Consider the following 15,404-nt stretch of genomic DNA (forward strand, 5'->3'; position numbering starts at 1 on the left):
ATGGTAGTCTGGATTTTATACGAGAAGAAAAGCAAAATCCGAGACTAAGACTGTGAAAAGGTTCCCACAGCCGGCTGCCCTGGGACAAAAGAAAAGCAGGCACTTTAAAAGTCTTAAAGGGACAAGGGTTTAACAGGTGGACAAAACTGTCCTGGCACACTCAGCCCAGCAGGCTGGGAATGTTAAGGAACTTCAGATGCCTTATCCCCCTTATTGGCAATGCAACTCCAAGGCCCCTCACAGCAATAAGCACCCTTCCATTCCTTCCTCCCTGCTGGCACCTGCAAGCAAACTGGCTGTCCCCACCATTGCTGCAGACCAGCTCGAGAGCAGCCCCACCTACAGCAACCATACAGCTTAGCACAGAGGCTTCTCCCTGCACATGGCTAACTGTTGCAGATGCAGAGGCTGCTCCCTGCGCATGATTGACTGACACAGACAGAGGAGACGATCACGGAGATGAGGAGGCCTGAAGGGGATTTGTTCTCGTGCCAGAACACACACCGCTCACCTCAAATGTTTTACTAGGGTACCTGACTCCTGCCAGTGCCCTAGGCCATCCCAAGGGTTGTTCTGCCCACAGTAGCATAGTGGATTATCCCAGAGGCTGCTCCCTGCATGCAGTAAACCCACACAGACAGAGGAGATGGGTGCAAACAGCAGGAGGCACAAAGGGGCTTTGCTCTTGTGGCAGAACACGTGCCGCTTGTGTGTGACCCCTGCCAGTGTCCTAGGTCATCCTGAAGGCCTCATCAACCATGGCAGCTTAGAGGATTATCCCAGAGGCTGCTCCCTGTGAGTGGTTGACCAGCACAGACAGAGAAGACAGGTGAGGAGACCGGGAGGCACAAGGTGCCTTGTCCTTGCAGCAGAACAACTGCCGCTGGCCTGTGATCCCTGACAGTGTCCTAGGCCATCCCAAGGGCTGCCTCACCTACGACAGCTTAGGGGATTAATCCAGAGGCTGCTCCCTGCATGCCGTTACCTGGCAAAGACAGCCTAGACAGGCAAGGCAGCTGGAAAGCAGGAACAAACTTTGTTCTCCAGCGGACACACATGCCACTTGCCAGCAACCACTCCCATTCCATCAGAAGAACCTAGTTCAATCCAAAATCCCTCAAACACCAGAAAGAAGGCTTCGTGAAACTGAAATCACTAATCTTTCTGAAAAAGAAAGAATTCAAAAGAAAAGTCATAAGCACGCTGATGGAGCTACAGAGAAATATTCAAGAGATAAGGACTGAATTCAGGAAGGAGATAACAAAAATGAAACAAACAATGGAAGGATATAAGAGCAAAATGGATGAGGTGAAGAGACTGTAAATGGAATAGAAATCAGAGAACAGGAATACAGAGAAGCTGAGGGGGAGAGAGAAAAGGATCTCTAGGAATGCAAGAATATTAAGAGAATTGTGTGACCAATCCAAATATAAAAATATTCACATTATAGGGATACCAGAAAAAGAAGAGAGAGAAAAGGGGTGCAAAGTGTCTTTGAAGAAATAATTGCAGAAAACTTCCCCAATCTGAGGATGGAAATATTCTTTCAGGCCATGGAAGTTGACAAAACTCCCAACACAAGAGGCCCATGGAAGACAGCACCAAGACATATAATAATTAAAATGGCAAAGATCAAAGACAAGGACAGAGTATTAAAGAAGCCAGAGAGAGAAAAAAGATCGCTGACAAAGGAAAACCCATCAGGCTATCATCAGACTTCTCAGCAGAAACCTTACAGGCATGATACATTCAATGCAATGTAACAGAGGACCTCAAACCAAGAATACTCTACCTGGAAAGATTATCATTTAAATTTTAAGGAGAGATTAAACAATTCCCAGATAAGCAAAAGTTGACACAAACCATCTCTATATTGTATTTTAAAGGGACTGCTCTAGATGGAAGTAAGGCTAAATAGCTGTCACCAGAGAAAATAAAACTACAGCAAAGGAAGTGGACTAACTAAATACTAACTAAATGCAAAATAAAATCAGCTATCCACAAAGTCAGTGAAGGGAAACACAGAGAGTACAGAATAAAACACCAAGCATATAAAGAGTGGAGGAAGAAGAAAAAGAAGGGAGATAAATAAAGAATCATCAGAATGTGTTTATAATAGCATAGTAAGTGAATTAAATTAGATGCTTATATAGTAAAGAAATGGCTCTTGAATCCTTGGTAAAAAAGAATCCAAACCCTGCAATGGCAATAAGTACATATCTATTCATAATCACCCTAAATGTAAATGGACTGAATGCACCAATCAAAAGACACAAGTTACAGAATGGATAAAAAACAAGACCCATCTAAATGCTGCCTACAAGATACTCACTCAAAACCAAAGACATACACAGACTAAAAGTGAAGAAATGGAAAAATATATTTCATGCAAACTAAAGGGAGAAAAAAGCAAGAGTTGCAGTACTTGTATTAGACAAAATAGACTTCAAAACAAAGAAAGTCACATGAGACAAAGAAGGACATTACATAATGATAAAGGAGTCAGTCCAACAAGAGGATATAATCATATAAATATTTATGTACCCAAGAAAGGAGCACTTACATATGTGAAACAAATACTAACAAAATTAAAGGAGGAAATAGAAATGCAATGCATTTATTTTAGGAGAATTCAGCACACCACTCACTCCAAAGGAGAGATCAAACAGACAGAAAATAAGGAAGGACACAGAGGCACTGACCAACATACTAGAACAAACAGACCTAACAGACATCTAGAACATTCCACCAAAAAGCAGCCAGATATACATTATTCTCAAATGCCCATGGAGCATTTTCCAGAACAGAACACATACTAGACCACAAAAAGAGCCTCAGTAAATTCAAAATGATTGAAATTCTACCAACCAACTTCTCAGATCACAAAAGTATAAAACTGGAAATAAATTGTACAAAGAAAACAAAAAGGCTGACAAACAAACAAAGGCTTAACATGCTCCTGAATAATCAGAAGATCAATGACCAAATTAAAACAGAGATCAAGCAATATATGCAGATAAATGGAAACAATAGCACAATGCCCCAACTTCTGTGGGATGAGCGAACGCAGTTCTAAGAGGAAAGTATATAGCAATAAAGGAGTATTTAAAGAAGGAAGAACAATCCCAAATGAATAGTCTAAATTTGAAATCATTGAAACTGGAAAAAGAACAACAAATGAGGCCCAAAGTCAGTAGAAGAAGGAACATAATGAAGATCAGAGAAGAAATAAATAAAATTGAGAAGAATAAAACAATAGAAAAAAATAATGAAACCAATAACTGGTTCTTTGAGAAAATACACAAAATAAATAATCCCCAAGCCATCCTTATTATGACAAAAAGAGAGTCTACATAAATAAACAGAACCAGAAATGAGAAAGGAAAAATCACTATGCACACCACAGAAATACAAATAATTATGAGAAAATACTATGAAAAACTATATGTTAACAAACTGGATAACCGAGAAGAAATGGTCTACTTTCTAGAAAAAACAACCTTATAAGACTGACCCAGGAAGAAACAGAAAATCTGAACAGACCAATTATCAGCAATGAAATTGAATCGGTAATCAAAAAAAAAACTACCCAAGAACAAAACCCCCAGAACAGATAGACCCACCGTGGAATCTTATCAGATATTTAGAGAAGATATAAAACACATTATCCTTAAAATTTTCCAAAATATAGAATACTTTCAAACTCTATGAAGCCAGCATCACTCTAATAAGAAAATAAGGCAAAGGTACCACAAAAAAAGAAAACTACAGACCAACATCTCTGCTGAACACAGATGAAAAAATACACAACAAAATATTAGCAAACTGAATTCAAAAATACATCAAGAGGATCATACACCATGATAAAGTGGGATTCATCCCAGGGATGCAGATGGTACAACATTAAAAAACCCATCAAAGTAACCCACCACATAAACAAAAAGAAGGACAAAAACCACATGATCATCTCCATAGATACTGAAAAAGCATTCGACAAAATTTAACACCATTCATGATAAAAACTCTCAGCAAAATGGGTATAGAGGGCAAGTACCTCAACATAATAAAGGCCATATATGATAAACCCACAGCCAACATTATATTGAACAGCGAGAAGCTGAAAACTTTTCCTCTCGGATCGGGAACACGACAGGGATGCCCACTCTCCCCACTGTTATTTAACATAGTACTGGAGGTCTTGGCCACGGCAATTAGAAAAAACAAAGAAATACAAGGAATCCAGATTGGTAAAGAAGTTAAACTGTCACTATTTGCAGATGACATGATATTGTACGTAAAAAACCCTAAAGACTCCACTCCAAAACTATTAGATCTAATATCTGAATTCAGCAATGTTGCAGGATACAAAATTAATACACAGAAATCTGTTACATTCTTATACACTAATGATGAACTAGCAGAAAGAGAAATCAGGAAAACAATTCCATTCAAAATTGCATCAAAAAGAATAAAATACCTAGGAATAAAACTAACCAAGGAAGTGAAAGAGCTATACCCTGAAATCTACAAGACACTCTTAAGAAAAATTAAAGAGGACATTAATAAATGGAAATTCATACCATGCTTTTGGGTAGGAAGAATTAATATTGTCAAAATGGCGATCTGCCTAAAGCAATCTACAGATTCAATGCAATCCCTATCAAAATATCAACAGCAGGGGCAGAGCCAAGACGGCAGCATGAGTAGGACAGTGGGAATCTCCTCCCAAAAACATATATATGTTTTAAAATACAACAAATACAACTAATCCTAAAAGAGCGACCAGAAGACACAGGACAACAATCAGACTACATCCACACCTGCAAGAACCCAGTGCCTGGTTAAAAGGTTAAGATACAAGCCGCAGCCCAGCAGGACCTGAGGCCCCTCACCCCAGCTCCCAGCAGAAGGAGAGGAGTCAGAGCAGGGAGGGAGAGGTAGCCCAGGACAACTAAACACCCAGCCACAGCCATCCGGACCAGAGCGCAGACACACAGTGCATGCGTGGGGTGCTGGAAACTAGGGAAGCAGGACAGTAAGACCTGAGAGCGGGTCCCGCAGCCAGTGCCCCTGGGAAAAAGAAAAGTGAGTGCTTTTTGAAAGTCTTAAAGGGACAGGGACCCCACTGCTGGACGGAAGCATCCTGGGTAACAGTCCAGCAGCTGGGAATTCCAGGGAATTCCAGGCGCACTAACTCCCTGGGCAGCAGGTCTGAGACCCCTCATAGAGGTAAACAGCCAAACAGCCCCCCGTCCATTACCCATCCAGGGCCACGCCATAGCAGAGCGGCAGCCTGAGGCTGGCCACGCCCACAGCAAGGGAGCTTCCTCCATACCGGCCGGGCAAGACTCAGAGACCAAGTCTACACGCAATTGCCCAACACTAGCCACTAGGGGACGCAGTTGTCCCAGTAAAGAAAGGCCAGGAGCAAGTGGAAAGAGTCTTGACTCTCCCAGCTGACAGACGAGTCAATAGCACACCACTGCACCTATCAACAAGAAAAGGCAAAAAAAAATTGATCCAGACAAGACTAACCCAGACAGCTTCGACATCTTCTACATCTTCCCCTGAGAAGGAACCTGGGGAGATAGATTTAACCAATCTTCCTGAAAAAGAATTCAAAACAAAAGTCATAACCATGTTGATGGACTTGCAGAGAAATATGCAAGAATTAAGGAGGGAGAATACAGAAATAAAACAAGTTCTGGAAGGACTTTAAATGGATGACATGCAAGGACTTTAAATGGATGACATGCAAGAGACCATTAATGGAATAGAAAACAGAGAACAGGAACTCAGAGAAGTTGATGCAGAGAGGGAAAAAAGGATCTCTAGGAAAGAAAGAATTTTAAGAGAACTGTGTGACCAAACTACGAAATGGAACAATATCCGCATTATAGGGGTACCAGAAAAAGAAGAGAGAGAAAAAGGGATAGAAAGTGTCTTTGAAGAAATAATCGCTGAAAACTTTCCCAAACAAGGGGAGGAAATGGCCTCTCAGACCACAGAGGTACACAGAACTTCCATGACAAGGGATCCAAGGAGGGCAACACCAAGACACATAATAATTAAAATGGAAAGATCAAAGAAAAACAAAGTATTAAAGGCAGTCAGAGAGAAAAAAAAGATCACCTACAAAGGAAAATCCATCAGGCTATCATCAGACTTCTCAACAGAAACCCTACAGGCCAGAAGATAATGGCATGATATACTTAACGCAATGAAACAGAAGGGCCTCCAACCAAGAATACTGTATCCAGCACGATTATCATTTAAATATGTAGGAGGGATTAAACAATTCCCAGACAAGCAAAAGTTGAGGGAATTTGCCTCCCACAAATCACCTCTACAGGGTATTTTAGAGGGACTGCTCTAGATGGGAGCACTCCTAAGAAGAGCACAGAACAAAACACCCAACATATGAAGAAGGGAGGAGAAGGAATAAGAAGGGAGAGAAATAAAGAATCATCAGACCGTGTTTATAATAGCTCAATAAGCGAGTTAAGTTAGACAGCAAGATAGTAAAGAAGCTAACCTTGAACCTTTGGTACTACAAACTTAAAGCCTGCAATGGCAATAAGTACATACCTTTCAATAATCACCCTAAATGTAAATGGACAGAATGCACCAATCAAAAGACACAGAGTAATAGAATGGATAAAAAAGCAAGACCCATCTATATGCTGCTTACAAGAGACTCACCTCAAACCCCAAAGACATGCATAGACTTAAAGTCAAGGGATGGAAAAAGATATTTCATGCAAACAACAGAGAGAAAAAAGCAGGTGTTGCAATACATCTATCAGACAAAATAGACATCAAAATAAAAAAAGTAACAAATGATAAAGAAGGATATTACATAATGATAAAGGGCTCAGTCCAACAAGAGGATATAACTATTATAAAAATACATGCATCCAATACAGGAGCACCAACATATGTGAAACAAATACTAACAGAATTAAAGGAGGAAATAGAATGCAATGCATTCACTTTGGGAGACTTCAACACACCAATAACTCCAAAGGACAGATCCACCAGACAGAAAATAAGTAAGGACACAGAGGCACTGAACAACACACTAGAACAGATGGACCTAAAACACATCTACAGAACTCTACATCCAAAAGCAACAGGATACACATTCTTCTCAAGTGCACACGGAACATTCTCCAGAATAGACCACATACTAGGCCACAAAAAGAGCCTCAGTAAATTCCAAAAGATTGGAATCCTACCAACCAACTTTTCAGACCACAAAGGCATAAAACCAGAAATAAATTGTAAAAAGAAAGCAAAAAGGCTCACAAACACATGGAGGCTTAACAACATGCTCCTAAATAATCAATGGATCAATGACCAAATTAAAATGGAGATCCAGCAATATACGGAAACAAATGACAACAACAACACTAAGCCTCAACTACTGTGGGATACAGCAAAAGCAGTCTTAAGAGGAAAGTAGATAGCAATTCAGGCATATTTAAAGAAGGAAGAACAGTCCCAAATGAATGGTCTAATGTCACAATTATTGAAATTGGAAAAAGAAGAACAAATGAGGCCTAAGGTCAGCAGAAGGAGGGACATAATAAAGATCAGAGAAGAAATAAATAAAATTGAGAAGAATAAAACACTAGCAAAAATCAATGAAACCAAGAGCTGGTTTTTCGAGAAAATAAACAAAATAGATAAGCTACTAGCCAGACTAAATAAGAGGAAAAGAGAGTCAACACACATCAACAAAATCAGAAATGAGAAAGGAAAAATCACGACGGACCCCACAGAAATACAAAGAATAATTAGAGAGAACTATGAAAACCTATATGCTAACAAGCTGGGAAAACTAGGAGAAATGGACAACTTCCTAGAAAAATACAACCTTCCAAGACTGACCCAGAAAGAAACAAAAAACCTAAACAGACCAATTACCAGCAATGAAATTGAAGCAGTAATCAAAAAACTACCAAAGAACAAAACCCCAGGCCAGATGGATTTACCTCGGAATTTTATCAGACATACAGGGAAGACATAATACCCATTCTCCTTAAAGTTTTCCAAAAAATAGAAGAGGAGGGAATACTCCCAAACTCATTCTATGAATCCAACATCACCCTAAAACCAAAACCAGGCAAAGACCCCACCAAAAAAGAAAACTACAGACCAATATCCTTGATGAACGTAGATGCAAAAATACTCAACAAAATATTAGCAAACCGAATTCAAAAATACATCGAAAGGATCATACACCATGACCAAGTGGGATTCATCCCAGGGATGCAAGGATGGTACAACATTCGAAAATCCATCAACATCATCCACCACATCAACAAAAAGAAAACAAAAACCACACGATCATCTCCATAGATGCTGAAAAAGCATTCGACAAAACTCAACATCCATTCATGATAAAAAGTCTCAACAAGATGGGCATAGTGGGCAAGTACCTCAACATAATAAAGGCCATATATGATAAACCCACAGCCAACATCATACTGAACAGCGAGAAGCTGAAAGCTTTTCCTCTGCGATCGGGAACAAGACAGGGTGCCCACTCTCCCCACTGTTATTCAACATAGTACTGGAGGTCCTAGCCACGGCACTTAGACAAAACAAAGAAATACAAGGAATCCAGATTGGTAAAGAAGAAGTTAAACTGTCACTATTTGCAGATGACATGATATTGTACATAAAAAACCCTAAAGACTCCACTCTGAAACTACTAGAGCTAATATCGGAATTCAGCAAAGTTGCAGGATCTAAAATTAACACACAGAAATCCGTGGCTTTCCTATACACTAACAATAAACTAATAGAAAGAGAAATCAGGAAGATAATTCCATTCGCAATAGTATCAAAAAGAATAAAATACCTAGGAATAAACCTAACCAAGGAAGTGAAAGACCTTTTCCCCATAAAACTATAAGACACTCTTAAGAGAAATTAAAGAGGTCACTAACAAATGGAAAGTCATCCCATGCTCCTGGCTAGGAAGAATTAATATTGTCAAAATGGCCATCCTGCCCAAAGCAATATACAGATTCGATGCAATCCCTATCAAACTACCAACAGCATTCTTCAATGAACTGGAACAAATAGTTCAAAAATTCATACGGAAACACCAAAGACCCCGAATAGCTAAAGCAATCCTGAGAAGGAAGAATAAAGTGGGGGGCAGATCTCACTCCCCAACTTCAAGCTCTACTACAAAGCCACAGTAATCAAGACAATTTGGTACTGGCACAAGAACAGAGCCACAGACCAATGGAACAGAATAGAGACTCCAGACATTAACCAAACATATATGGTCAACTAATATTCAATAAAGGGGCCATGGACATACAATGGGGAAATGACAGTCTCTTCAACAGATGGTGCTGGCAGAACTGGTCAGCTACATGTAAGAGAATGAAACTGGATCACTGTCTAACCCCATACACAAAAGTAAATTCAAAATGGATCAAAGACATGAATGTAAGTCATGAAACCATAAAACTCTTAGAAAAAATCATAGGCAAAAATCTCTTAGACATAACATGAATGACCTCTTCTTGAACATATCTCCCCGGGCAAGGGAAACAAAAGCAAAAATGAACAAGTGGGACTATATCAAGCTCAAAAGCTACTGTACAGCAAAGGACACCATCAATAGAACAAAAAGGTACCCTACAGTATGGGACAATATATTCATAAATGACAGATCTGATAAAGGCTTGACACCCAAAATATATAAAGAGCTCACACACCTCAACAAACAAAAAGCAAATAATCCAATTAAAAAATGGGCAGAGGAGCTGAATAGACAGTTCTCTAAAGAAGAAATTCAGATGGCCAACAGACACATGAAAAGATGCTCCACATCGCTTGTCATTAGAGAAATGCAAATTAAAACCACAATGAGATATGATCTCACACCAGTAAGGATGGCTACCATCCAAAAGACAAACAACAACAAATGTTGGCGAGGCTGTGGAGAAAGGGGAACCCTCCTACACTGCTGGTGGTAATGTAAATTAGTTCAACCATTGTGGAAAGCAGTATGGAGGTTCCTCAAAATGCTAGAAATAGAAATACCATTTGACCCAGGAATTCCACTTCTAGGAATTTACCCCAAGAATGCAGTACTCCAGTTTAAAAAAGACAGATGCACCCCTATGTTTATCGCTGCACTATTTACAATAGCCAAGATACGGAAGCAACCTAAATGTCCATCAGTAGATGAATGAATAAAGAAGATGTGGTACATATACACAATGGAATATTTCTCAGCTATAAGAAAAAAACAGATCCTACCATTTGCAACAACATGGATGGAGCTAGAGGGTATTATGCTCAGTGAAATAAGCCAAGCGGAGAAAGACAAGTACCAAATGATTTCACTCATATGTGGAGAATAAGAACAAAAGAAAACTGAAGGAACAAAACAGCAGCAGAAGCACAGAACCCAAGAATGGACTAACACTTACCAAAGGGAAAGGGACTGGGGAGGACGGGTGGGAAGGGAGGGATAAGGGCGGGAAAAAAGAAAGGGGGCATTACGATTAACATGTATATTGTGGGGGGGGGCATGGGGAGGACTGTGCAGCACAGAGAAGACAAGTAGTGATTTTACAGCATCTTTCTATGTTGATGGACAGTGACTATGAACTGGTATGTTGGGGGGACGTGGTGAAGGGAGGAGCCTAGTAAACAATGTCCTTCATGTAATTGTAGATTAATGATACCAAAATAAAATTAATAAAAAAAAATATCAACAGCATTCTTCAATGAACTGGAACAAATAGTTCTAAATTTCATATGGAACCACAAAAGACCCCTAATAATCAAAGCAATCCTGAGAAGGAAGGATAAAGCAGTGGGCAATCTCAGGTCCCAACTTCAAGCTCTACAGTAAATCAGAACAATTTGGTTTTGAGACTGCAAAGCCACAGTAATCAAAACAATTTGGTACTGGCACAAGAACAGATCCATAGACCAGTGGAACTGACTATAGAGTCCAGATATAAACACAAACAAAGACGGTCAATTAATATATGATAAAGGAGACATAGACATACAATGGGGAAATGACAGCCTCTTCAACAGCTGGTGTTGGCATAACTGGACAGCCACATGTAAGAGAATGACATTGGATTATTGTCTAACCACATACACAAAAGTAAACTCGAAATGGATCAAACACCTGAATGTAAGTCATGAAAGCATAAAACTCTTAGAAGAAAACACAAGCAAAACTCTCTTGAATATGAATATGAGCAACTTCTTCATGAACATATCTCCCTGGGCAAGGGAAACAAAAGCAAAATGAACAAGTGGGACTATATCAAACTAAAAAGACTTTGTACAGCAAAGGACACCATCAGTAGAACAAAAAGGTATCCTACAGTGTGGGAGAATATATTCATAAATGACATATCCAATAAGGGGTTGACATCCAAAGTTTATGAAGAACTCACATGCCTCAACAAAAAAAAGCAAATAACCTGATTAAAAAATGGTCAGAGGAGCTGAACAGCCACTTCTCCAAGGAAGAAATTCAGATGGCCAACAGGCACATGAAAAGATGCTCCACATCTCTAATCATCAGAGAAATGCAAATCAAAACCACAACGACATATCACCTCACACCAGTTAGAATGCCCAACATCCAAAAGACAAACAACAAATGTTGGTGAGGATGTGGAGAAAGGGGAACCCTCCTACACTGCTTGTGGTAATTTAAATTAGTTCAAACATTGTGGAAAGCAGTATGGAGGTTCTGCAAAACACTAAAAATAGAAATATCATTTGACCCAGGAATTCCACTCCTAGGAATTTACCCTAAGAATGCAGCAGTCCAGTTTGAAAAAGACATATGCACTCCTATGTTTATTGCAGCACTATTTACAATAGCCAAGATATGGAAGCAATCTATGTGTCCATTAGTAGATGAATGGATAAATAAGAGGTGGTACATATACACAGTGAAATATTATTCAGCCATAAGAAGAAAACAAATCCTACCATTTGCAACAACATCGATGTAGCTAGAGGGTATTATGCTCAGTGAAATAAGCCAGGTGGAGAAAGACAAGTATCAAATGATTTCACTCATCTATGGAGTATAAGAACAAAGCAATAACTGAAGGAACAAACCAGCAGCAGACTCACAGAACTCAAGAATGGACTAACAGTTATCAAAGGGAAAGGGACTGGGGAGTGTGGGTGGGAAAGGGAGGGATAAGAGAAATAAGGGGCATTACAATTAGCACATATAATGTAGTGGGGGGCATGGGAAAGGCAGTATAGCACAGAGAAGACAAGTAGGGACTGTACAGCATCTTATTACATTGATGGACAGTGACTGTAATGGGTCATGTGGTGAGGACTTGTTAATGGGGGGAATCTAGTAACCACAATGTTGCTCATGTAATTGTATATCAATGATAACAAAATTTTTTAAAAAGACATAATTTTGAAAAGTAGATGCTCAATAATTTTTTTTTATTTTCCTTTTTTTAACTTTGGAGAGATTGAGGAAAATAAGAAGGTAATCAAGAACAGATAATAAAAAAATCCCACATAATTACCATATTTGGAATATAAGATAATCATCTCAGAATGAGATCTTCAGTTACTTTAATTGGACCAAAAAATGAAGGCTGGATGAGCAAACCATTTGACACTGACTAATTATCATTACTATGACCTAGAAATCTTAAACTCTATGTGTTAAGTAGAACAATACCTACCATCCCCAAAGACGTGTCATCTTTTTTGTCCTATCCCCCCAGAACCTGGGAATATGCTACTCTTCACAGCAAAAGGGGCTTTGCAGATGTTATTAAATTTAGATTTTGAGATGGGGAGATTATTCTGGATATCTAGGTGAGTCCAGTGTTGTCATGAGCAGTTTTTTTTAAGTGGGAGGCAGAATAGGATCTGAGGGAAATTTAACTACAAAAAAGGTTTGGGTGATGCGATGTGAGAGGACCTCAGCATCTGCCATTTCTGGCTTTGAAGATGGAGAAAAGAGGCTATGCTGGAAAAGACGTGGAAACTGATTCACTAGCCAGGGAAAAGATCAAAACCCAAAAATAGGGTATCTACTGAATACATATCACTTTCCCACCATTGAAAAGTAAAAAAAAAAAAGAAAGTTGAACCATTGTATATCAGGGATTTTCCATATGTCAATGGTTGGTTGTATGACATCTATGCCATACTTCTCAAATTATCACATGGAGAAACATCAGAAAAGTTTATTTCCCTAATTTTGTATGATTATTGCTCTCTTTTTTTTGCCTAATATTAACACCCAGTTAATTCAAATTAGCTCTTCAGGTTTTTTTTTTTAACTCTTTTGATCTTTACCTAACTTTCCTCTTCCTACTTCTCTAGAAATAAACATTGTTTTCAACTTGCTTTTTGTTGTGTATTTGTATTACAAAGAAAAACTATAATCATGACTGTTGACTCATCAAATAGAGTAAAGGAGATCTCTTTGAGTTTTTATGTGATTTGAACCTCAGACAAAGTTTGAGATAAGGATGCAATATGTATAGGGTTAAATGAAGTCAGACAGATCTCAGTTAAGTTTCTTCTCTCCTATTTTGTCAGTGTCTGATTTCAGGAACAGTATTTAAATGTCTAAATCACTGTTTTCTCCACTGAAAAATGGGATGCACATTCCCAAATGGGTTGGCTGTGAGTATAATAAATGCACATGAAGTACTATGGCAAGTAAAATAAAAATAAACTTTCAGTAAATTTTATTTATTATTTTTATTACAAGAATCAATGATATAAATAAATAATGCCCTGACAAAGCTCTCAGCATCATTCAGTGTCATATTATCTTCAATGGTCTATTTGCTCATGTCAACATACTCTTCTAATTCATGTTCTTTCCATCATGCAAGAAAAAAGTGAAATTAGTTGCCTATACCAATTTGAAATTTTAATTCTTTACAAATATTTAATTTTTTATTGCAAGCCATGATAAAAGCAGTTTTGTGAGTTTATGAATGAATTCTATCTCTAGAAACCTGTTCCCAATGACCATGTATAGTTGTTGAATTATGGCATATATTATACTAATATTTATTTTCTAGAAATATAGGACAAATGGGTACTCTAATAGATTATAATTAAGAAAAATATCAAAGGGTAGATCAACAGAAATCTTCACTGTTCTATAGGGACAAAGTATTTCAAATGGAATTTATTGCCTATTGTTTCTCATTATTTAGCATATTAATTTAGAAATTGCAGAATTTTAAAAATTAATTCCCAATGCCAATGACTATTTCCTACTTATTTTGAAGACTGAGTATTTAGCTCCCTGAACAAAGAGCATTATAAAACAAATGGAAAGCTAAATATTAAATTCTAATTAATTTAACAAACTGATACTACAAGAGTTGGATTCATTTACCAACACTATGGATTGCTCCTCCTGTGGGGCATGACTGAGGACAGAAATCTTGCTTTCTCTCATCAGGAGTGTCTCTGACTCCCTGGACAGTTGTCTTGGCATGCTGCCCACTTGGGGACAGGTTGCTATAGTCCTGGCCATTTACTGGGCTCCTCCCTAAGGGGCCATTCTCCTTCTAAAATGCAGTGTTTTGTTTTTAACTAAATTTAGTAATTAGATACTTGAGTGCTAATAAATATTCTTTTGAATTTTCATTTCATTCTCAGTGACTTTCCAGTAATTAATTTGCAAGTTGCACACCTATTGTTTTCATAAAATTCAGTTGATAGTCTAGCCTTAGCTCAAATTCTAAGAGCCTGACCTTTGTTTTAATTAGAGAGTTTAAAGTATTACACTATTAAAAGCACTGGAACTCCCCAAAACAGTCATTGTCCTTGAAAGTATTTTAATGAGCCTCAGAATAAAATTACTAATATAAACTTTATCATGCTTTCATAGTATTTACTAACACAACTATTTTCACCTTTCTTAATGAACTTAATTCAGTTGGCATTTGGCTTTTTTTTTTTGGTTAATTGTATGTTTTGCAGTAAAGAATTGCAACCTCAGCAAGCAACAGATTTTGTTTTTTTATATACAAAATATTTTTCTGGGAACCAAGACTTAATGACTTATCGAGATGCATTTCATTTTTAAATATATCAAGGAACTGGAACAATGATGACAACAATAGAAAAAAAATCAGACTCAGAAAAAAGTGATTATAATTAAAAATTAAGCTGGACTTGGTTAATTCAGTAACCAAATTCACGAGAGTAGAGATTCATTTTTTAAATTTCCTATTAATGCAGAATTAACATAAAACGACTTTGATAATTCTAAAACTATTCATACTTTTATATTTTGTACTTCCTACACATTTACTTATTACTTTATTTCTGGATTAGAAAAGTAAACTTTGTCTAAACTGAGGAACAGTCCTGACTCTACA

At 38.0% G+C, this 15,404-nt stretch overlaps 1 protein-coding gene across 7 annotated transcripts in view; it reads right to left on the bottom strand.

Moving 5' to 3' along the window:
• Nucleotides 1-15,404, bottom strand: part of DGKB (diacylglycerol kinase beta) — a 749,649-nt gene that overhangs the window by 261,854 nt on the left and 472,391 nt on the right. The gene's annotated exons all lie outside the window — the stretch shown is intronic.

This window comes from Manis pentadactyla, chromosome 7, assembly GCF_030020395.1.
Source record: "Manis pentadactyla isolate mManPen7 chromosome 7, mManPen7.hap1, whole genome shotgun sequence".
Classification (NCBI taxonomy): domain Eukaryota; kingdom Metazoa; phylum Chordata; class Mammalia; order Pholidota; family Manidae; genus Manis; species Manis pentadactyla.